General features: G+C 40.5%; 1 protein-coding gene and 1 non-coding gene across 3 annotated transcripts in view; both read left to right on the forward strand.

The window, feature by feature from the left end:
• Nucleotides 1–23,926, forward strand: part of VEGFC (vascular endothelial growth factor C) — a 134,575-nt gene that overhangs the window by 15,091 nt on the left and 95,558 nt on the right. The window lies entirely within an intron of this gene.
• On the forward strand, nucleotides 17,656–17,796 carry LOC128838773 (U4 spliceosomal RNA). The gene has a single exon (XR_008445274.1). It is a non-coding gene; the product is annotated as a U4 spliceosomal RNA (small nuclear RNA).

The following is a 23,926-nucleotide window of genomic DNA, read 5'->3' on the forward strand; positions in this document are numbered from 1 at the left end:
CAGGGAAGAATCTAGAAAAGGATATGTGGAGGCCTGAGCTGTCCTCTAACTCACCTGCCTCTTCCCCTTCTCACTCCCATGACACATGAGCTTCCCACTGCCATCCTCAGATCCACAGGATTTAACCATGGAGGTACTGCATACTATTTTGCACTCCTTCCACTCTGGCCTAATCGTCCTTACTACTGAATTGGTCAGGTTGTGAAGAAGGGTTATCTGTATGGCACTAAGGGCCTGTACATACCTTACTCCTGCGTATAACGAGGGCAGCATTTGGCTATATACTGATACAAGTGCCTCAGCTCTGAGATGAATTTTGCCCTTTAAATGTTTACAAAAAGTTTCACAACGGTTATGCAACAATTCTTAGCTTCATCCTTAGAGTGGAAATAAATAAATTCAATTTGCCACTTGTTGCCAATTCTAAAGTTCATACTGAAAGGTAACAATATGATCTCTTTACCCAGACAGGATTAGATTGATAAAGTACAGAACATTCTTTCTCCTCTCTCCCCTCCCCCCCCCCCTGTCTCTTTTTTTGCAATGGAAAACTTGAGTTCCCTTTCTCTTGTCCTAGTTTTAATCCCAGCTGAGACAGATCTTTCTTAATAACAGTTTATTCTAAAGAGCTGCCAATTTATATATAATGCAAAGTGGCTTTAACTACTTCTAGTGCATGGTCAGGATTAAAAATAGTGTGGATAATGTGGATTTCAACTGCTCTCCCCACTCCAGCTTTCTCTAGGTTTCTAATCTATGGGAAAAAATATAGATTTGGTGGCCAAATATGCTATGCTACTTCTTTCTGTAAACTGTGCTTTATTGTTTATCTTGACACTTCAAAAGATCTAGCCAGGTTTCTTGGTCCAGACTGTAGTCATCAGACTCAAACCAGTGCTACTTCAGGCAGGTAGAGGTAACTTTATTTTCCTCATGACTGTGATTTTATTTTTATTTTTGTCAGTTTATCTTATCTTTGTTTACACTATTTTTTAATTTATCTTAACTTGTGCTTTGTGTCAGGCATGATCAGATCAGCATTAGGGATGCATTGTATAAGGTACGTTTTGAAGTCCCCAATTCAATGCCCTTATTCAAGCAAAACTTAGTCCAACATTTTGTTTGAGTAAAGATTGTAGTTCATGGCTCTGTCCCGGTCTTGGTATGAGACTGTGTTCCTGTAGATGTTCTGAAACATAATTGCAATGCATATTGAGTAGCTCATTTCACAGGAGAATCAATGATGAACATCTGTATTTCTGAGGGCAGAACTAAGCTTTCTGAGGGGTATTTAACTAAATGCAGTATTTAGGGGCATTCACTGAAATAACCCTTCCAGAACACCATTTTAAAATGTGTTAAATGCTTGCATGCCCTAAAGGTGTGACTCCTCCAGGATCATGTTTTATAAAAAAGGCTGCTGCTTTGTTGGATCTATAGTCAGTGGCTCATTAAGGCAATATCTTTGGATCATAGAAATTGTCATATTGGATCAGACCAGTGTCCACCTAGTCCAATAGCTTGGCATTGAAAGTAGCCCATACCATGAAGTTAGGACAAGTCTTTTGCTTTACAATTCATTAGTTGTCTGTTTTTGCTGTCTTTTTTTTTTTTTTCTTTACTCATTTTCTTTTGTAGATGTGTTTTTTCAGCTTGCTTGCACACTGTTAGGGCCCTACCAAATTCACGCTCCAATCTGGTCAATTTCACAGTTATAGGATTTAAAAAATGATAAATTTCATGACTTCAGCTATTTAAATCTGAAATTTCACGGTGTTGTAATTGTAGGGGTCCTGACCCAAGAAGGAGTTGTGACACCCCCGCATACACAAAGTTATTGTAGGGGAGGTTGCAGTACTGCTACCCTTGGTATGGTATTGCTACCCTAACTTCTGCGCTTCTGCTGGCGGGGTGCTACCTTCAGGGCTGGGTTCCTGGTCAACAGCCACCACTCTCCGGCCGCCCAGCTCTGAAGGCAGCGCAGATGTAAGGGTGACAATACCGTGCCCCTCCCCCCCTTAAAATAACTCCCCGTAACTCCTTTTTGGGTCATGACTCCCAATTTGAGAAATGCTGGTCTCCCCCTGAAATCTGTATAGTATAGGGTAAAAGTACACAAAAGACCAGATTTCATGGTCCGTGATCTGTTTTTCATGGCCATGAATTTGGTAGGACCCTACATACAGTGTAAGTAATATTATTTTTCTTTGTTTATCTCTGTCTCTACTTGTTCATCTGGTGATTTAACATGGCATCTATGAAATGTTTTTTCTATCATATTTATATTGTAACTTGAAAACAGATACAGACAAATTGCCTCCAGTTTTGAGCAGAGTACCCAAAAGGACTAAGGAACTGGCACTTCAAAATATTTCTGTTAATTGCCATGGAGCACCTGTTTCTTAGAGGTAAATTCCTTATTCCTCTCTAGCCTACTCACCACATACATCATGGCAACTCAAATCATGGGCATGATATCGAAAGGCTCAGAATGAGTCCTCCAGTGTCCTGACATGGGTTGGGTTCTTTCCCACCTGGATATTTAAAAAGGAGGAACTCCAAAGGTGCCACATCCCAAAGATACTGGAATTATCCTATTTGGGTTTTTTGTTCGTTTTTTGTTTTGTCTTTTAAATTAAGAAGAAATGTAAGACAAGATACGTGGTCATTCTTTCTCTCTGAAAAGTTCCACATGATCCTTTTTATTCCATCCTTGATTGGAGATTGGCAGAAGGACTTTAGAGCAACATATTTTTAAAATGTAGATTTATTGTTATAATTACCATTATAATGTTTATAATGTTAGTGGTAACTAAGGTACAAGTGATCATGACATGATCACATTTATAACATGCAATCACAATAAAGTCCAGACCATTGATATGTATACTTGGTGCTTTAAAAGGGCCAACTTCACAAAGCTGAAAACAGTTATGAGTCAAAACAACTGAGAGGAAGAACTTAATCAGAAAAATGTTTAAGAACACTTAGATGCTCAAAAAGCAACAATCCCAAAATCAAGAAAGAGACTATATTGGTTAATAAGCCAACCCGATTAGAGGGGAAGTGAAGGCAGCTATAAAAAAAATTAAATTTAAATAAAAATAAAAGGAAGAAAGGGGAAGTTGATAGTTCCGAATATAAATCAGAAGATAGGAATTATAGAAAACTGATAAGGGAAGCAAAAGGATTCAAAGAGAAATCTATGACCAGCAGACTTAAGGACAGTAAGACTTTTTAACGTATATTAGGAATGAAAAGAATCCTAACAATTGTACTGGTCCATTCCTAGATATAAATGAATTATCAAAAACAATGCAGAAAAGGCCAATGTGTTCGATAAATATATCTGTTCTGTATTTGGGGAAAAAAACAGATGATGTAGTCAGGGGTTCTCAAACAGGATTGTGACCCCACAAGGGGTTGCGAGGTTATTACGTGGGGGGTTGCGAACTGTCAGCCTCCACCCCAAATCCCATTTTACCTCCAGCATTTATAATAGTGTTAAATATTTTTTTTAATTTATAAGGGGGGTTGCACTCAGAGGCTTGCTGTGTGAAAGGGGCCACCAGTACAAAAGTTTGAGAACCACTGATGTAGTCATGTCATATAACACTCTTTCCATTCCACTAGTATCTTAAGAGGATCTTAAACAACAGCTACTAAAGTTAACTTGCATCCAGGCATTTTAAAAGAGATTTCTCAGGAGCTCACTGGCTTGTCAATGTTGATTTTCAATAAGACTTGGAACCATGGAGAGGTTCCAGAAGACATAAATTTAATAAAAACCCACTAATATTATGCCAATATTTTAAAAGGGTAAAAACAGAATAATCCAGGTTATTATAGACCTGTCAATCCTGAACAAGATAATGGAATGGCTGATACAGGACTTGAGTCCTAAATAATTAAAGGAGGGTAATATAATTAATCCCAATCAACATGAATTATTAGAAAATAGATCCTGTCAAACGAACTTGATATATCTTTTTGATGTGATTACAAGTTTTGTTGATAAAGATAATAGTGTTGATGTAATATACTTCTTTAAAACATTTCACTTGGTACTGCATGATATTTTGATAGAAAAACTAGAAAGATATAAAATTAATATGGAACATATTAAATGACTTAAACTGGCTAACTGATTGTTCTCAAAATGTAATTGTTAATGGAATAGGTGTGTTTCTAGTGGAGTCCTGCAGGGACTGGTTTTTGGCCCTATGCCATTTACTATTTTTATTAAAGACCTGGAAGAAAATATAAAATTATCACTGATAAAATTTTCAAATGACACAAAAATTGGGAGCGTGGTAGATAATGAAGAAGACAGGTCACTGATACAGAGCAATCTGGATTGCTTGGTAAACTAGGGTCAAGCAAACGATATATAGCTAAACATATGCATCTAGGAACAAAGAATGTAGACAATACTTACAGGATGGGAGACTCTATCCTGGAAAGCAGTAACAATGTGGGGATCATGGTGGATAATCCGCTCCCAGCATGATGCTGTGGCCAAAAGGGCTAATATGATCCTTGGATGTATAAACAGAGGAATCTCCGGTAGGAGTAGAGAGGGTATTTTACTTCTGTATTTGGCATTGGTATGGCAGTGGCTGGAATACTGTGTTTGGTTCTGGTGTCCAAAATTCAAGAAAGATGTTGATAAATTGGAGAGGGTTCAGAGAAGAGTCACAAAAATTGAAAGATTAGAAAACATGCCATATAGTGATAGACTCAAGAAGCTCAATTTATTTAGCGTAAAAAGAAAAGGCTAAAGGGTGACTTGATTACAGTCTATAAGGACTTACATGGGAAACAAATATTTAATGGGCTCTTCAGAGTAGCAGAGAAAGGTATAACATGATCCAATGGCTGGAAGTTGAAGCTAGACAAATTCAGACTGGAAATACAGTGTAAATTTTGAACAGTGGAAAATATTAACCATTGGAACAACTTACCAAGGGTCATGGTGGCTTCTCCATCACTGACCACTTTTAAATCAAGATTGGATGCTTTTCGAAAAGATCTGCTCTAGGAATTATTTTGGGGAAGTTCAATGGCCTGTGTTATATAGGAGGTCAGACTAGATGATCACAATGGTCCCTTCTGGCCTTGGAATCTGTTAATCGATAAATAATGTTCAAGTGATTTTACATATATAAAGAGAAAGAGAGTGTGTGTTTGATTAGCCCATTCATAGTGCAAGAAAACTGAAATACTTCTGCAGAACTCTAGATATTTCTCTGCAAAATTTAGAATAAAAGTTGCTGTAGGATTGTTGTTAAATGTTCCACAGATATTTTGCCCTTGTCGCACAGCTTTTCTTTCCATTTCATTATTATATGTTTTAGATTTTGTAATCGTGAGAAAATTATTTAAATGTATATTGTTCTGTATTTGCATATATAGGTGACTGAAGAACAAACTCCACCACTAAAGCTTACATTTGTTTACAGTCTTAAACATTTCTATGGAATGTGCAAAATGTAACAGAACATAGCTTTCTAAAAACTGTTGACACAAAGTCTGTTTACTACATTATTCTGACTTATCTAGAAAGTTAATGAAATTTATATTTTTATAGCTGCTTTTCAAATAATAGACAGTAAAGAAGCCTTTAGAAATTCTTGTATTTATCCAAAATTGCGCATGCAGACTGTAATAGAGTGTTACAGAAAATAGTCTACAGAAATGTCACCTTAGGCCTGTGTGTATGTGAGAACATGCAGGAAGATTAATTCGAATGAACTTTTAAAGCGGATTAATTAAGCCACATTAAATCCCTGTGTGGATGCTCTTATTTAGAATTAAAGTGGTCTTAATTCAGTTTAGTTTAATTCACTTCAGAAGTTTAATATGATTTAAGTAATGCACGTTAAATTCACACCTTTTAGTTAATTTTGTATTAGTTTTCCTAAGTGTGTGTAGACCAGCCTTTGGATACTAACAGTGTTCACGTTTTAAAAAAAAATGAATTGGGTGCCATAATATGAAACTTTTTCTAAACTATGAACACAAAGTATTTCTGTTGGGGGGAAAAACAAGTTTAGGTAAAATAGATTTGCTTGATTTTTTTTCAGAATTTTGTTTAGATACTTTGCAGTTGAGAAATTGAATGCTTCAATTTTCTAAAGTGAATAGTGATTTTGTTTGCCTCAATTTTTGGGCATCCATGTTGAGAAACCTTAATGTCTTTTTTTCAGAAGGTGTGTAGTCAGTACTTTCTGAGAGCCTGGCTACACACTTCAGGGCATGATTTCTAAAGCACACTAATGTGTTGCACATTAATTGGTCCGTGTAGACCCTGTTGATGCATACTAAAAGTTCCCTAGTGCACTTCTACTTAGTGCTGAAACTGGTTGGGAATAATTATGGAATATTCTTTAGACATCTCTTTATAAAGCCTTCACTCCTACAACTTGATCTAAGCAAATTGATCTTTGCGCTATGTACACATGAGCTCTAGATCAGTGCTTCTCAAAGTCGGGCCGCCGCTTGTTCAGGGAAAGCTCATGGCGGTCCGGGCTGGTTTGTTTACCTGCCGCGTCCGCAGGTTCGGCCAATTGCGGTTCCCACTGGCTGCGATTCGCTGCTTCGGGCCAATGGGGGCTGTGGGAAGCGGAGTGGGCCGAGGGATGTGCTGGCCACCCTTCTCGCAGCCCCCATTGGCCTGGAGCGGCAAACCGCGGCCAGTGGGAGCCGCGATCGGCCGAACCTGCGGACACGGCAGGTAAACAAACCGGCTCGGACCGCCCGGAGCTTTCCCTGAACAAGCAGCAGACCAGCTTTGAGAAGCACTGCTCTAAATCACACCTCTTTATGGTGTGTCATTCTGAAACCCAGAATTAACTAGTAACTCTTTAAAATTTAGCCTGACATCTTTGTGAATTAGCTACTGGTGAATGTGTAGCATGTATATGAACCAGTTATATTTAGGAGATGCTGTGCAAATTTCCTCAGACAGAAAATTCACCACAGCCTTGACCTATAGCACATTTCTATTCTAGACATTGGCCTCTCTTGATTAAAGGCTACCAATTGTACAAAACTGTGTGTTAGTTTGGTGTTGTGGGCCGCTGTCCACTAGGGACTAGGATGGATACCATCGAAGTAAGTTTCGCTGGAACTCTAAGAAAACATTTGGTCTCTGGAGGTTAAAGGCAAGTTAATTAACCCACTATTCCATGTAACTCACCTGAAATCTGTTTGATTGCATGCTCACTTATTATTTGGATATCACTACTTTGAATATTTTTTGCTAATATGTACCTTTTTTGGAATTGTTCATATCTATAGTGATATAACACATAAGAAAAGAGATATTTCAGCAAAACCAAAGTAACAGGTATTTTGCAATGATAGAAACATGTATCTGTTGGCCCAAATGTTCTATATAAATTCAAACTTCTTAAAGTTATAGTTCTAAGTTTCTTCATAGAACTGTGCATTTTTTGTAGCTTCACTATTTATATTCTAGTCTACAGAGTGGTAATTTCCTAAGGAAGCTAAAAAAGAAACGTGCTAAGCCGTTCCATGCTGTCTGATTGATATCTCTGTCTCTTTAGGGCATGACTATACTACAGACATAAATCGACCTATGTTAGGTCTACTTACAGCCATTACAGTAATTACTGTGATGGTTCATGCCCACATTGCCCTTCTTCTATTGGTGGTGCACGTCCTCATCGGGAGTGCTTCCACTGACTTAAGAACAGGCCTGGCTGCCCCCTCTCACTCCCCACAGGGAGCATCACTGTCCATCCCCGGGCTCTCAGCCTGCCAGAAGCCCAGCTCCGTGCAACCGGGCCCCCAGCGGGGAGTGGGGAGCCCGAGCAGCAGGCCCGTGGGTATTTGGGACCTGGGGGCAGTCTGGCTCAGAGCGGGGAATGGAAAGCCTGGTGGACACCGCCCAGCTGGGAGTGGGGAGCCTGGGCAGCAGCCCAGCAGGGAGCCTGGAAGCAGCCAGGCTCTAGCTGGAGCCCAGCCCCCGGGTGACAGCCAAGCTTTCTTGTCAATTCTGGAGCTGTGAAATTGACAAGAATGACAGCCAACAGCTGATGTAAGTAATGCAGTGTCTACATGGATGCTGTGTCACCCTAACTACACTGACACAAGTCCTATGCCTCTTGTGGAGATGGAGTTATGTCAGTGTAGTAAGGCACTTATGTCGGTGGGAACAAGGCTGTAGTGTAGACACTGGCATAATTAGGTCAACATAAGCTGCCTTACATCAACCTAACTCTGTAGTGTCGACTGTGCCTTTCAAATTACCACAAAACCTACAGTCATTTCCCAGAAAAGGCAAATTTTCCATACCAGAGCCAGTCTCAACCAATATACCACTGTAACTTGAACATGATTGTTCACATCACCTCTCATTTTGAACTACAGTCACGCTTGACAAGATTTCTTTGTAGAAAGGCATTAGTTTGTAGAAAGGCATTAGTTTAAAGTCATTGTATATTTTCATTTGCAGTCGTCTTCTTTTGTATGGCAACTTGAAAAGCCACATTAAAGGTCGATATTCACTTTCGTCATCCACTCTATGGCTTCCAGTGACATGGAATGAATCAGGGCTGTCCCACCAGTGAAGAATCTTAGAGGGCAGCAGTTCTTCAGATGCTTCATGGTTTAGATGTTCATTTGCAGTATTATTTCTATAGTACTTCATTTGCAGTATTATCCTATTACTTTTATATTAAATATATCCTTTTAATATTTTAATATTCATGGTTTGGAAAAAATGCAGAAACAAAACCCCAAGCCTAGAAAGAAAATCCTTTTGACAGGAGCCGTTTTAAAGAAGAAATAAGTTTATGGAAGCAGAGTTTTTGTAAAAGCTATCTGAAGAGAATTGTTTCTCCTGAAAGGAGGGTAATTTCTTAATTTATCGATGAGAAGGTTGTGTCTGTGCTTGAGCAGCTCAGTTTATATCTGGTTGCTGTGCAGCCAAATCTTTGTTTATTTTAAAGTAACGTGAAGAGCCAGGTTGTAGCTGTCCCTGAATGGGCACGGGGTACAGTGGTGGGAGGGATAAGCAGTTCCTAACCCCCCCCCCCCCCCCCCGGCCACTGCTGAGTGGCTGGGGGATGTAGGCCTTGCTCCTTCCTAGCACTTTTTTTGGATGCTAGCTGTCAAAAAGGGGATGGGAAGAGGTGGATTGAGAGATGGGACCAGGGCTTTGCTTTCCGTATGCACCACCCAGCGACAGCAGCCTGTATCGTTCTGATGAGCAGCCATAGAAATGATCCGGGTCTTTATTACAAATAAGAAGAATCTTGTCAGTTTCACTCTGCTGCTGATTTGACCAGCAATAAAGGCACTTATGATCCAGAAGAGAGGAGGAGCTAAAAAAAACAGGTGAAAGGAGGGAAAGGGATAGAGTGAAATAGCGAATACCTTTCTTTTTCCAAGCATCCAGGAACAGAGTAGTAGGATGGTAAGAGAGTATTTCCTTGACCCTCACAACAGCCTCTCAGGAACAGCAGGGCTGCCCACAACATTTTGGCACCTGAGGCAGGGAGCTCAAATTACGCCCCCCATACCTCCTCACTTGGGCCAAAACTTTGAAAGGTCTCAATTCTGCCTTCTTCCTGTTCCATTCCTCTCATGGTACTGCTCTGCTACCTACCCCAATAAAGGAGAACTAACAACTTAAAATGCCTTGTTCAAAAATTTTAAGTAACACTTAACTTTCAAATGCCTGAGCAGAAAATGTAACTTTTCTTGTCTGCATAGTAAACACTGGCATTTTTTATCTGTTTGAATAATCGAAGTGTTGCTTTCCATGCCTTCTTGGCTGCAAAGATTTGAACTGCTTCCTGAAGGTCCACGGTTTGGGCCAGCTCATGCTCTATTGAGATGGTTGCAAGGCCAACCAGCCTCTCCTGTGTCATTGTGGAGCGTAGATGTGTTTTTATTAACTTCAGCTTGGAGAAGCTGCGTTCTCCACTGGCAACTGTTGCAGAAAGTGTTAGAAGTATGTGCAGAGCAACAAAAGCATTTGGAAAGAGTGTGGTCATCTTATTTGTGCACATATATTCCAGAACAGCCTTTGAAGATGATCTTGCTGAAATGTATCTTGAAAGGGCTTTCAGTTCGTCACCTAAATCACTCACATCAATATCACGCATGTGTCAACACTGTCTCTAGTGCCCTGCATTGCTGGTGTAGGTCTTCTTCAGGTATAGTGAGGAGTTTTGGAATATCATACAACATCCCAAATATACTGCTGTGTTCCTTGAGTTGCATGAAACGTTCTTTAACTGACTGTATTGCACAATCTAGCATCAGGTTAAAGAATTCAACTTTGAATTGTTGTGTGGGGTCTCTTATGGGATTATCCCGTGCCTCATAATTAAAATGTTGTCTTCTTTGGTGACTCTTGTATTCTTGAATGGGTGGGAAAATAGCTTCAGTGTGAAGTTCCTCTGCCAACTTCTGTGCACTCTTCAGAACATTTTGAAATCCCTCATCTGACCAGTAAGACTGTAGGTATGACTTTGCTTTGTCCAGTTGTTCCATTGCTCCAGATATATCAAGGTCAACATCTTAGAGTCTCTTGCTTACAACATTTATTTCAAACAGTATGTCATGCCATAACACTAAGCCACACAGAACTTTGAAGTTATGTATGTTTCTGGTGATTCCATTTCCCTCTGCCACTGTTCTCCAATGAACAGTTCCTGTCATAGCATTATCCTCCATAATGGCAACTATGGCATATCTATCTTCCCAATTTGGTGTTTGATAGGCTTTATCGCCTCCACTCGACTCAGCATTTTCAGTCTCAGAGAGGATGTTCCCAGATGTTGCTTCAAAATTTGCCATCGATGAGTTTATGCAAAGAAAAATACATAGATGCTTTGAATTACATTACAAAATTCAGCAGCCTCACTAGAAGCTTATGCTGCATCACTGACCACCAAGTTCAATGAATGAGAACTGCAAGGGACAAAAAAAACTCGAGGGTTTAACTCTCGGATCCGTGTCTGCACTCCTCTGTTCTTTCCTCTCATGTTGGCACCATTACGTTGGCCCTGACGTCTCATGTCGGCTATCGCAATTCCCATATTTTCCAGCTTTTTAAAAAGCACATTTGTCATACCAGCTCCTGTAGTATCATCAGTGTCAATAAATTCTAGAAAATGCTTTCTGACAATCACCATTGCAGGGACATTTTCACTAGGTTCTGTTGTTGTTACAAAATGCATTTGTTCCCTATGGCTGATACCAGGTGTGCAGTCCAGAATAACAAAGTAATATCTTGCTGACTTCAGATCTGCCACAATCTTCTGTTTGACTTTTGTTGCCAGTAACTGTATGATCTCATTTTGAATTGTTTTTCCAAGGTAGTGGTTTGTGTACATTTCTTGATTAGTGACTTCTTAGATGCTCCTGAAGTATAGCATCAAATTCAGCCATCAGCTCCACAATTTTAAGGAAGTTTCCATTATTTGGCACATACAGCTGATCTGAAGTGCCACGCAGTGCTAGGTTTTGGGTAGCAAGCATTCTCACAATGGCAGTGAGTCTTTTCAGAACATTTTGCCAGTAAAGAGACTCTGATGCAATCTTCTCTTGATGCTGATCATCTATGTTGGCCTTTAATCTTAGTCTCATCTCAAGCTCTTTCCATTTATGGAATACTCTTTGGTGATTTGCTGCCTTCTCATGGCATGCCAGATTTTTCCAGTCCTTTGTTCCTGTAGAACCCAATGTGGCTGGAACAATAGACTGGAAGAGTTTGCAACAAAAACAATATGCAGCATTCTTGGTTTTTGAGTACATAAGCCATGGCCTCTCCTCTCTGTCACCATTGGGGATTTCACGCCAGTAATGTGTTGGATGGAAACTTCTATTTTCATTGTCTTTGGGGAACATGAAATTTTTCACTTGCTGTGGCCCATGCAGTACAAGGACATCCCTCAGGCTACTGCTCAAGTGGGTCCACAGTCCTGGATCATCTAGACTTAAGGAACTAAACTCAGCAGCAGCTGTTTCTTGTGTTTCCACCACACTCTTCTCTGATCTAAAACTTTTCTTCAGAAATGTGCATGGTTACATCCATTTGAGATGGAGATATGAATGCTGCAGTAGCTCCCAGGTCACCTGCACTCTGACTAACTGGAAGATCAGGCATCTCCTCACCACTCACGTCCTCACTGAGGCCGGAAGGCTTACCGTGAACATTTGTGTCTATGTATCTCAGGAGAGCTCCTTCCTGCTTAGATAGAAAAGCTTCCTTTGCTTTCTTTCTTTTTTCTGAATGCTACTCCAGCGTTTTCTTGTTTCACTCATGACCGCTGTTCTGTGCCAGCTATAGTGGCTCTCAACACTCAATTGAAGGGGACATATAAGGAGGCTGGTAGCAGGGCCTGAGTGAGGGAAGATATCAGCATCTTAAGGGCCTAACTGGCTCCTACTACTTCAGTTACTGCCTCTTCTCCTCAAGTGGGTTCAGGGAAGCAGCATGAAACAGGAAGCTCCCTGAGAAGCTGTTGTTAATCAGTCCAGGCTCCTGGGGGTGCTAGAGAGGTACATAAGAAGCTGCTCCTCCTCTCTCTCCCTGCAGCTCCTGCTGCTTTCTGTTATTCCCTCTCATCTTTTCTCCTGCCTGCCTGTTATGTCTCTTGTGTCCTCCTTCCTCCTGCACAGCACTCTACCATCTCTGTGTATCTAGAGTAGAGAGAATACATATGCACCAGCAGCAGACACAATTTTCTATACTCTGGGTCCTAGTGGCACCTCCCCCCGCACACACACAATCTGGCACCTGAGGTGGTCACATCAGTTCGCCTCATGGTAAGGCCAGCCCTGAGGAACAGGGTTGGAGGAGGGAGAGAGGAGTCCCCTCGCTTCCATTAGAAAGGGATTTGTGGAGGCAGGACCATTCCTAGGAAGGGAAGGAAGAGAGAAGCTATCTCTTACAGCAGCCAGGAGGTAAGGCGTGGAGAGAGAGAGTCCCATATTGATTGGACAGTATTAGTAATAGCACAGAAGGTGGTGTCCTGGAGCAGGTACGAAGGAAAGCAACCTATTAGAAATACCAGAGGACATGGGGTTATGACAATGAGTGTATTTCTCATCAGGTCACTGCTCTTATCCTAAACTCAGGTGGAAGAAAGAAGATACTTGTTTTTCATATAAGCCTTTAGAGAGTTGGTTTAGTACCTTCGCTAGTTGGTATCTGGTATTTGTTTCAAGCCCTGAAGTCCTTTATTTGGGTGAAAAAATGTTCATGTGCTGAGTGAACTATACTTTTCAAAAATGTATTTAGAAATTATCAAAATGATCTCCTTTCAAGATTATTGCAGTTAGCTGATAGAGAAGTTGACCAGATCAGTTTGACAGACCGCAGAGTGAAATGGTGGGATTAATACCCAAATATAACACAATTCATCCTAATATCAAAGTGCATTTATGACTAGGTTAAGTCAGCACCTTGTTTACCGTATTACAGTCCTTTCAATTACATTCATTTTAGCATATTACATCCTTCATTCTTTAAGAAATGCCCATGTTTTATTGAAAAGTTGGAATACTACTTTAGACCTGCGTTTACTTAGAGATCATTATTTGGTGAATGGATGACTCTTATTACTTCCTTAGAATACGTATGAATGCTGTTCTTTCAGAGGCACATCTGAGGATGATATCATTCAGCCTTCATGCTCATCAAGTTTTGGATAATTTTTTCTGCCTGGCCTCTCTGCAAAATGAGATATTTTTATGAGTCGTTATTTTCTGAGTCATGAACTATGACCCATATATTTAATGTTTTTGTGACTCTTTAAGGGTCAAAATTATGTCTTCACAGTAGTCTATGAAATGTAAACCAGTTTTAAAACAAACTGCATCATCTTTACAAGTTTTAACATGCGATAAATGTCCAGTAAGATTCATGACAATTTAACTGTAGTTCATTACACATTTTTAATCACATGTCTACACACAGCATATTCAGTATTATAAAATCTTCAAGAAGATATACATCATACCTGGTCCAAAACAATGTCCTCATTGATGATTGTTCAGATTCTGACCTGATTTATGCCATGCAGGATGCTACCAGCTTGAGTATGCCTTATCTTGTCTAGTGCCAATGTGGCTTCCAAGATTAATAAAATTGTTCCAATGGTTCATGTTCTTTTTTGCATCTTTCTGCAGTTCCTATCTATAATGCAGGTTCAGAAATAACTTTCAGCATTTAGAAAACAAATAAAACTAATTGTTTCAAGATTTGTGATGTAGCTTCTGAGAGTTTAATGTAAATTCCTGTCAGACTATCATTTAAATTTGTCACATGAAAAGCAAATTGGAAGAGTAAAATACATGAGACATATATTTGTTTTGTTCTATTCATTGCTTTACTTTCACCCTGTGTGTTTTAATTAACCAAGTATAAAAGTATTGTTGCATTGTGGTCAGATCCATGCGGACACTAGGTATGCATTTTTTTTCTGGATGTGACTTAGGCAGTAAGCAACCAACTAGATGAGACGATAGTCATGTCCATCCTTTTACCTCTCTATTACCTGGATGTCCTGTTCCCTCCCTCTTCCCCTTTCCCACTAGTTATGGCCTCAACAAACAGAAGAGGAAAGGTAGGAGTTATAGGGGGAGTCTGAGGAAGAGAAGACAATGTAGTAGTAGAGGTAGAGGGTGTCTCTGACCTCCCTTTTTTTCCTCTGCTGGGGAAACTCTCCACCTACAGTCTGGATACATTACTTCTATTGCCTCCTTATGTTTTTCCCCTTAGTGCACTCTGTGTCCTCCCACAAAGAAGATTCCCTAAAAGTCCTCTAGGCTTCTTCATCTCCCCTGTTCCTTCCTTCTTTTTTCTTCCCCTCAGGAGAAATATCAGGTGCCTTTCAAACATCTATTTCATAGATCTGATGCTTCCACTAGGGCCCAAAAACGTGTTCAGACTGATGACTGATCTTTTAGATTTCGACTAACTATCTAAATGAAAAATACATTTTTGACTAATCTCCAAGACAGATAATGATCTGACATTGTGTTTTAGCTCTTAAACTCTGTTTTGTGATGGGCACTTGTTTCTGCTGTTTTTTCTATAGATCAGTAGCAACTGTTTCTTGAACACGACCAAAGCAGTGCAGATAGCCATTGGGCTTATGACTTGGGTAGAGTGGCTAGTGTCATAGGAAGAGTGGGATAGGATCTTTAGCTTTGGAAGTAAACTGTTGGAGAGACAACAAGCATGAGTGAGTGAGAGATAAGAGGTATGAACAACTTTTTGTGATTGGAAGCTTCCTGCCTGGATGACAACCAGGGACATACATACCCAAAGGTCTGAACTGCTCTGGCCACATACGGTAACTCTTCACTTAAAGTCGTCCCGGTTAATGTTGTTTCATTGTTACGTTGCTGATCAATTAGGGAACATACTCGTTTAAAGTTGTGCAATGCTCCCTTACAACGTTGTTTGGCAGCTGCCTGCTTTGTCCACTGCTTGCAGAAAGAGCAGTCTGTTGGAGCTAGCTGGTGGGGGCTTGGAACCAGGGTGGACCAGCAGCCCCCTCCCCCCCTCGTATCAATTGCCAGGCAATTCAGCTGTTCCCTGCTCCATTGCAGTGTGCTGCTCCTGTCCTCTGCCTTGGAGCTGCTCCCGGGAGCCTCCTGCTTCCACCCTCTGACTCCACCACCTCAACCAACCTACACTTTTACATTATTTGTTTAATATCTTTATTAATGATCTGGAAGATGGTGTGGACTGCATTCTCAGCAAGTTTGCAGATGACACTAAACTAGGAGGCGTGGTAGATACATTAGAGGGTAGGGATCGTATACAGAGGGACCTAGACAAATTAGAGGATTGGGCCAAAAAAAACCTGATGAGGTTCAACAAGGACAAGTGCAGAGTCCTGCACTTAGGACGGAAGACTCCCATGCACTGCTACAGACTAGGGACCGAATGGCTAGGTAGCAGTTCTGCAGAAAAGGACCTAAGGGTCACAGTGGACGAGAAGCTGGATATGAGTCAACAGTGTGCTCTTGTTGCCAAGAAGGCTAACGGCATTTTGGGCTGTATAAGTAGGGGCATTGCCAGTAGATCGAGGAATGTGATCGTTCCCCTTTATTCAACATTGGTGAGGCCTCATCTGGAGTACTGTGTCCAGTTTTGGGCCCCACACTACAAGAAGGATGTGGAAAAATTGGAAAGAGTCCAGTGGAGGGCAACAAAAATTATTAGGGGTCTGGAGCACATGACTTATGAGGAGAGGCTGAGGGAACTGGGATTGTTTAGTCTCCAGAAGAGAAGAATGAGGGGGGATTTGATAGCAGCCTTCAACTACCTGAAGGGGGGGTTCCAAAGAGGATGGAGCTCGGCTGTTCTCAGTGGTGGCAGATGACAGAACAAGGAGCAATGGTCTCAAGTTGCAGTGGGGGAGGTCTAGGTTGGATATTAGGAAACACTATTTCACTAGGAGGGTGGTGAAGCACTGGAATGCCTAGGGAGGTGGTGGAGTCTCCTTCCTTGGAGGTTTTTAAGGTCAGGCTTGACAAAGCACTGGCTGGGATGATTTAGTTGGGAATTGGTCCTGCTTTGAGCAGGGGGTTGGACTAGATGACCTCCTGAGATCCCTTCCAACCCTGATATTCTATGATTCTACACAATCATCATTGCTGTGTACAGTATAAAATTGTTTAAAAAAACATTCCCTGGAACCTAATCCCTGCTATTTACATTAATTCTTATGGGGAAATTGGATTCGCTTAACATCGTTTCACTTAAAGTAGCATTTTTCAGGAACATAACTACAATGTTAAGCGAGGAGTTACTGTATCAGAAAACAATTGCCAGGTTAAAAAAAAAAGTTCAGATTCTGAACATTTTGATTTTTGCTTTTGCTTTTGTTTTTATCCAGCACAGCTACTACTGTATAGTAGATACTGAAGCAAATGGTGCTTCAGCTTGGCTTTGCTTGTTTTGAACTAGTCACGTTTCTTTTACACTGAAAAGGTCTATACTCTGTGTGTAATAAAATTAACATGATACGGTGGTAATCTTATTCTCGCAAGGTAGAGTATCCCATAATTTCTTAAGATCAACAAAAAAAAAATGTTTTTGTTTTAACTCAGTGTTTGTGGCAATGTATTCATTTGTGCCACTATTTAGAATGTTCTGTACTAGAGTTTTGTAAATTGTACATAGAACAAGGATTTTGGATCCAAACATTTTTTCTGTGAACATCATGTCTCCAATTAATTCCGCGCAACTGCCATTTTATTCCTAATTTTTATTCCATACATACATTGCTGATAAATTCTCATGCTATTCATTCAGCAGTTGCTCATGCAAAGGTTTATCATGCTTTTAGAAAATCTGTTCACATTTTTTAACTTAACTGCCTCACAAGGGAGCTATAAAAAAGACTTTAATGGTGATGCCTAGTAAGGTGTGTTCATTAACTGTCTGGTATAATTTGGTTGGGGATTTCCCTTTCTCAGTTTATAAATTATGATACAGTGTTGAGGGATTTAATATGTGAAAATAAAGTCTTATTACAGTGTTGATTTGATGGCTGATCTTATGGCAGAAATTCTAAAGCCAATGGCTGAGTGCTGTGCAGGAATCTTTGAAGGAGAGAAAAATAACAAACTAGCATATTTTTATAATCATTAACTTGTGCGCAGTGGCAGTATCATAGCCAATGAGCTTAATTCAAGGCGTGATTATTGCTAGTTGAAAACTTTTCCCAATACCCTGCTGTGTTGATTTGAAATATAGTTAACACTGGCAATTTTTGACAGTCTCATGTGAGAGGAAAAAAAAAAACTTGCCAAAGTTGATTTTAAACCCCTTACTTTTAGCTAGAGCTAGTAATATGCCATATACTTTAAAAATCCAAATTTTGTGATGGACATTCTGAAACTGAAAAGCATTCCTATTAGCAGAACCACCACATTGGCTGCACAGACTCCTAGGGGATAGTATCCTGGTTGTCTCCATTAAGTGACAGAGTTGAATGTTTTACACTGTGAGAAATTTTTAGTCTACTTTTTGGATAAGATTACTCTGCTTAAGACCAGATTGCGACCACAAGGGCCAACATAATTGTGTCTGGGAAGAACAAATGCAACATTTTCTCTGGTTGAGTTTCAGCCAGTTTTACTTAGGGCCTGTCTGCATATGGAAATTTACCAACATAATTATACTTCCATAGTTATACTGGCATAACTCCGCATGTGGACACCCTTATTCCAGCATAAGTGTGCCTTTGTCTAGTTTAGCTTGTGTCACTTTGAAAGTGGTATAAACTAAACTGGAAAAAGGCACTTATTCTGGAATAAGACTGGGGACTTTGGTATTGTATACACTTAAAACACTGCAGAGTAGACGCTGCCTATGCCAATGAGAGGGATTCTCCTATCAGTGTAGGTAATCCACCTCCTTGAAGAACGGTAGCTAGGTCGATGGAAGAATTCTTCCGATGGCCTAGTGCTATCTACACAGGGAGTTAGGTTGACTTAATTACACTGCTCAGATGTGTGGATTTTTTTTTTTAGTATAATGGCTGGTCTATACTAGTATAACTATAGTGAAATAAGTATGCCAGTAAATTTCCCTCTGCAGACAAGCCCTTACTAGATTATGTTGTGTTTGGGAATCTTTGGGTGCTTTAGCGTTCTCGCCAATAGAATTTTCTCTATTCTCTCACCTATTTAATATGTATACATAGGATTTATTGAGAAAATAGGGGTTGCGTGTTGAATAAAATATGTCTTTGTAGCCTCCAAAGAAATGAAATCAAATTTGCCTTGGGAATGATCATTGTTTATGGTCTCTGCAAGGTGCCACAATGGATAAAAATAGAGAGCGGGGGAGAGAAAGAAGGCTTACATATAAATATACACTTACTTCTTATTTCAGTGTAATGGGCCATTCCCTTTATACTTTACCCTTTGTCCTCTTATATAGGGATAAAATTTGGTGTTAATAAATCACAGGATCCTAGTAACTGCCATACTAGATCATACCATCAGTTTAGCTAATCAGGTATACTGCTTCCAGGAGTGATTCATGATAATTTATTAAGCTTCATGTTGGCTTTCTTTGTAGTGAGTATTACTGTACGTGTGTGTGATTTGATTAATGACATACTTTTATTAAACAAGGATAATGACTGTAACAAAATCCATGCATAGTTTGTAAACACCTAAAAATAAGCTGACAATTACACACCCTTCCTTTGAGCAATTATTGCTGATTATTTTAACATATGGGATGGGAGGTAATTGGCCAAAAAGTGTTTGTTTTATGTAAGAGTATTAGTGCATAAAAAGAATTCTAAAATGGATGTGATCTACATTAAATTATTAAAATAATTATTGGTTACTTTTTATTTTCATCTCTGTTCATGCTGTTTGAATTAAGCTTGTTCTCAATTAAGTGAATTCAATAGCTGAGAATCCCCTCAACACTGTTCAGATCTATGAACCATGTTGTGTCCTCATTTTACATGGATGATGTGGTCCCAAGGGCTAAATTCTCCCTTGCACAAAAATACCTTGCGTGAGCATGAAGAAGGTCCATAAGTTTCAACATGCAGAGATTGAGGTTTTTTCCTCAGCATTCCACCATCAGGATGAATAGGGCAGATTTTTCCATATTAAACTAATTGCTGGTGCTAGTATATATTAAACCAGTTTCTGGTTCTGAGGATATCTCCACCATGCGTCAGATGCCTGTAACTCTCTGTCCTGCCACAATAGCAGCTGCAGAGGAGGAGATCCCTGGTGAGCTAATTTTCTTGGAGCAACTTTAATGTTTGGGGTTTGTCTTCACTTGAAATGCTTACAGCGGCACAGCTGCAGCACTGCAGCTCACTACTGTAGCGCTTCAGTATAGACACTACCTACACTGACAAGAGGGGTCAGGATAGGTAATCCACCTCCCCAGGAGGTGGTAGCTAGGTTGACAGAAAAAGTTGTCCGTTGACCTAACGCTGCCTACACTGGCTCGGCCTAACCTTTTAGTGCAGACCAGGACTTGATCAGTATCTGTAGTGTCTGGAAGGGAGCAGCCCACAGGAAAGGCAACTCATTGACTACTCCCACTCTGTAATCTTTGCAGAGTCTGATGCGATAGAGTACTTACCAAGAGGGTCTTATGAAGGATTTGGGGGCAGAGTGGAAGCATGCTGTGGATTAGGCCTGTCCTGCCAGGCCTAGAAGGTCAGGTGGGGCTGGGGGATATTGTCTACATGTAGGGCTTTGGAGCTGTGCTCCGGCTCCGCTCCAGCTCCAAGCAAAAACCTGCAGCTCCGGAGCTGCTCCACGCTCCAGCTCTGGGTTCCGCTCCAAAGCCCTGGATAACATCAGATTTGATTGTCCAACAACAAGAAGTGGTTATCTAAATTTTCATGCTGTGGGGTCATTCTTCTGTGCAGCAATTCTTTCAGGTAAATTAGAATTCAAAATTGTTGCTGTTGTGATGGTCTAAGGCATTTCTCTGTATTCTGCTTGTTCTGTTTTGGATGTTTGTGAGAGGTTGTTTATTTTTATTCACTTGTTTTTTAGTTTGTCTGATGACTCTCACTTGGATTTATATGTTTTATTTTGTCCTCTCTTGCCATAAGCCTGAACTGAGAATTTATCTCAAATTCAAGCAAAAATTCTAATTCTAATATTGGTAATGCCGATCTAGTATACATCTATATCTGATCATATGGAATAGCATTAGCCTCATCCTCCACTATTGCTGTCTGTTGCTGCTCTTGAGTGACTATGTCTGTGAAAATTGCTTTGTTCCTATCCATCCTTTAACATAGGGCCTTTTGTGTGTAATTTTCAGAATTTTTGTAAAAGCAAACTGAAACAGTATTTCTATCATGTGGTGGCATATTGACACCCACATGGGTCAGTAGCAGGGTTGGAACATTTAGATCCACCACACTGATATCTGCCACTTGAGCTGACAAAGTAACCAATAACAATAGTAGGTTGTCATCTTCTGCGTGGACTAGCGGGGTATGAGATACACACTTTGCCAGTGGGTTTCACAGATATTTGCTGACAGCAGAAGAATGGTGAGACTCTGAGATCTTAGGTTCAATTCCAGGCTCTAGTGGGCACAGACAGTTGTACACATTCCCTCTAAGTGTGACCCCGTCTGCCTTGTCCACTACAACTTGTCCCAGTCCTGTCTCTTCTCCACACTTTTTTTTAAATTCCAGTCCCATTCTCCTCATTTAGTCAGACCCAGTCCCATTCTCCTTACCCAGCCAGTCCTATTTACACCACTCTGGATTCCCAGTACCAGTTTCCTCCCCTTCCAGCTCCTCCTCTTATTTATCTGTCTCCACTCTGGCCTCCAGTTAGATGCCCAGACCTGATACAGCCTGCAGCATCCCAGAGATGCAATTGCAGAGAAAATCTTGCTTAGTCCCAGGCTTGAGCATGTTTATTGTGAATGAAGTCTTCAGGGAATTTAATTGCTAAAATCTAGGTCAAACCTTAATTCAGCTCCCTTCTATGTATGTATTATGATAGCCTCCAAACATATGATCACATGCTAAGTTTTCCACAGGACCCTGCCTCATTCCGGAAATGTTCTGCTCCCAGGCTGTTTGGGAATTTCCTAAACTAAAACCTGATTTTGCAACATTTAAGTAGTGGGTTTTTAAAATGTACTATTACACCTCTATATAACGCGACCCGTTATAACACGAATTCAGATATAACATGGTAAAGCAGCACTCCGGTGGCTCAAAGCAAGTTCGCTATAACGCGGTTTCACTTATAATGCGGTAAGATTTTTTGGCTCCCGAGGACAGTGTTCTATCGGGATAGAGGTGTGTATATATTTTACTAAAACAACTATGTTCAGTTGCAGTCACCACTGCTGAACTAGAAATTGCTGAAAAGACTGTGCTTAACATAAAAAATGTGCCTATGTCTTCAAACCAAGGATGAGAAGTTAGATGTTACAGTCCTGCATGAAGTTACAGCCCCATTACTTAGTGATGAGTTATAAGACAATTTGAGGGAGGAGATGCAAAGGATAAGGAAAGGAGTGAGGAAAAAGAAAGTGAAAGGACAGGAAATCAGTGTATCTCTTGTCCTGCTATGCTGGAAGGAGGATAGGAGCCACAGGATGAGGTATAATTAAAGGTCACAACTTTATTCCTAAATGTCTGGGAGTACCTGGCAGATACAATATAATAATGGCCAAAAACATATCAGCTCCCAAGTCTGACAAGTGGACTGCCCCGGATGAGAACTTACAAGCCCCCCGGTGCCATCTATGAATTTGGCCACCTCCCTATTCACATACCTCCTAGTTTTGTCGACCCATGGGTGATCAGCTGGTTTGGATGGATAGAAGATTGAACTGACATTGCCTGAAATTAATGTGGCTGTTCTTGTTTAATAATTTTAGCATATATAGTGTTAGCTTACCTTTAGAAAACATCCTTGTATGTGTACTTTCAGAATTGTTGATAACAATACTCCATCCTTCCTGTCATCGAGGCTCATAACTTGGTTGTCAACTTCATCTCATTCCCCACAGGCATTGAGACCTTTTTCTAGTCCTTTGTGCCATGATCCTGCAAAGACTATAGCACATACATAACACTGCTTTACAGCCAAAATGCTTCTGAAATAAATGTAGTCAAACTTTACTAATTCTGGGTCACTGAGAACGAAAATGATGCTTAAAATTGTTGATTGGCTGTAGTTTTCAAGATATGCTATTGGGTCAGTATTTACGACCCTTGACTTGGGAATAAGTGAGTTATAAAGGGAAGGGATCTCAATTTAAACCAGAAATGACTAAAATACATCTTTGACTGGATCTATGACTAAATCTATGACTGGGTTTGGACAGTACTTGCTTTTTAGGCAAAACAATGAATGATGCAATCTGAAGCTGGTATTGCGTCATACATGATATGAATTGCATCATGTTATTCCTAGAAGTCATGGATGATGCAATCATAACGAAGCTTACATCACTCTGCTGAACAAATTGCCCTATATCAGCTCTAGAATTCATACAGTGTCATGCTCCCTTATTTGTCAGTGTTTGATTTTGCAAAAGGACGCATTTCTGTTTAGCCAAAGTGAGCAGAGATGCCTCTTACTTGTGTGAACAGTGCAGATAACTTCTGCTATGTTTGTGATGAAGTGACTTTTGCATCACAAAAGCGCAGTATAACCACTATGGTTAAGAAAGCCTATCACCTTTATTTTGACTGCAAAATTGGAGATCAGGACAAGAGGTGGGCCCCACACATATGCTGCAACAAATCTTCACCAGTGGTTGAACAGGAAAAGGAAATCTATGCCTTTTGCAGTGCCAATGATTTGGAGAGCGCCAACAGATCATACCGGCAATTGTTACTTCAGCATGGTGCCTCCAGTTGGGAAAGGTGTGTCAAAGAAGAAAAAGTGGACTGTGCATTATCGAAACATTTCATCAGCTATACGCCCAGTACCCCACGGAGAAGGACTGCCGGTTCCTGATGCACCAGAATCATTCTCACTTGAGTCAGACGAGGAAGAGGATGAAACTTCTGGTCCTGAACCATCAATGTCACAGGACCCACATTTTCTCCCATCCTCCTCCTCTGAACCACACCTCATAACACAAGGTGAGCTGAATGACCTTGTCAGGGATTTGGAACTACTCAAGAGTAAGGCAGAGCTGTTGGGCTCCAGACTACAGCAGTGGAATCTCCTGGCAGGTGATGTTAGGGTTTCCATGTTCTGTGACCGTCAAAAGGATCTTGTCCCATTCTTCTTCATGGAAGGTGATCTTGTAGCCTGCAACAACATCGATGGTGTGATGGCAGCCCTCAACATCGTTTGCGATCCAGATGAGTGGAGACTGTTCATTGATTCATTGAAGATGAGTCTTAAAGCTGTTTTATTGCATAATGGCAATGTT

This window comes from Malaclemys terrapin, chromosome 5 (assembly GCF_027887155.1).
Source record: "Malaclemys terrapin pileata isolate rMalTer1 chromosome 5, rMalTer1.hap1, whole genome shotgun sequence".
NCBI classification, from domain to species: Eukaryota; Metazoa; Chordata; order Testudines; family Emydidae; genus Malaclemys; species Malaclemys terrapin.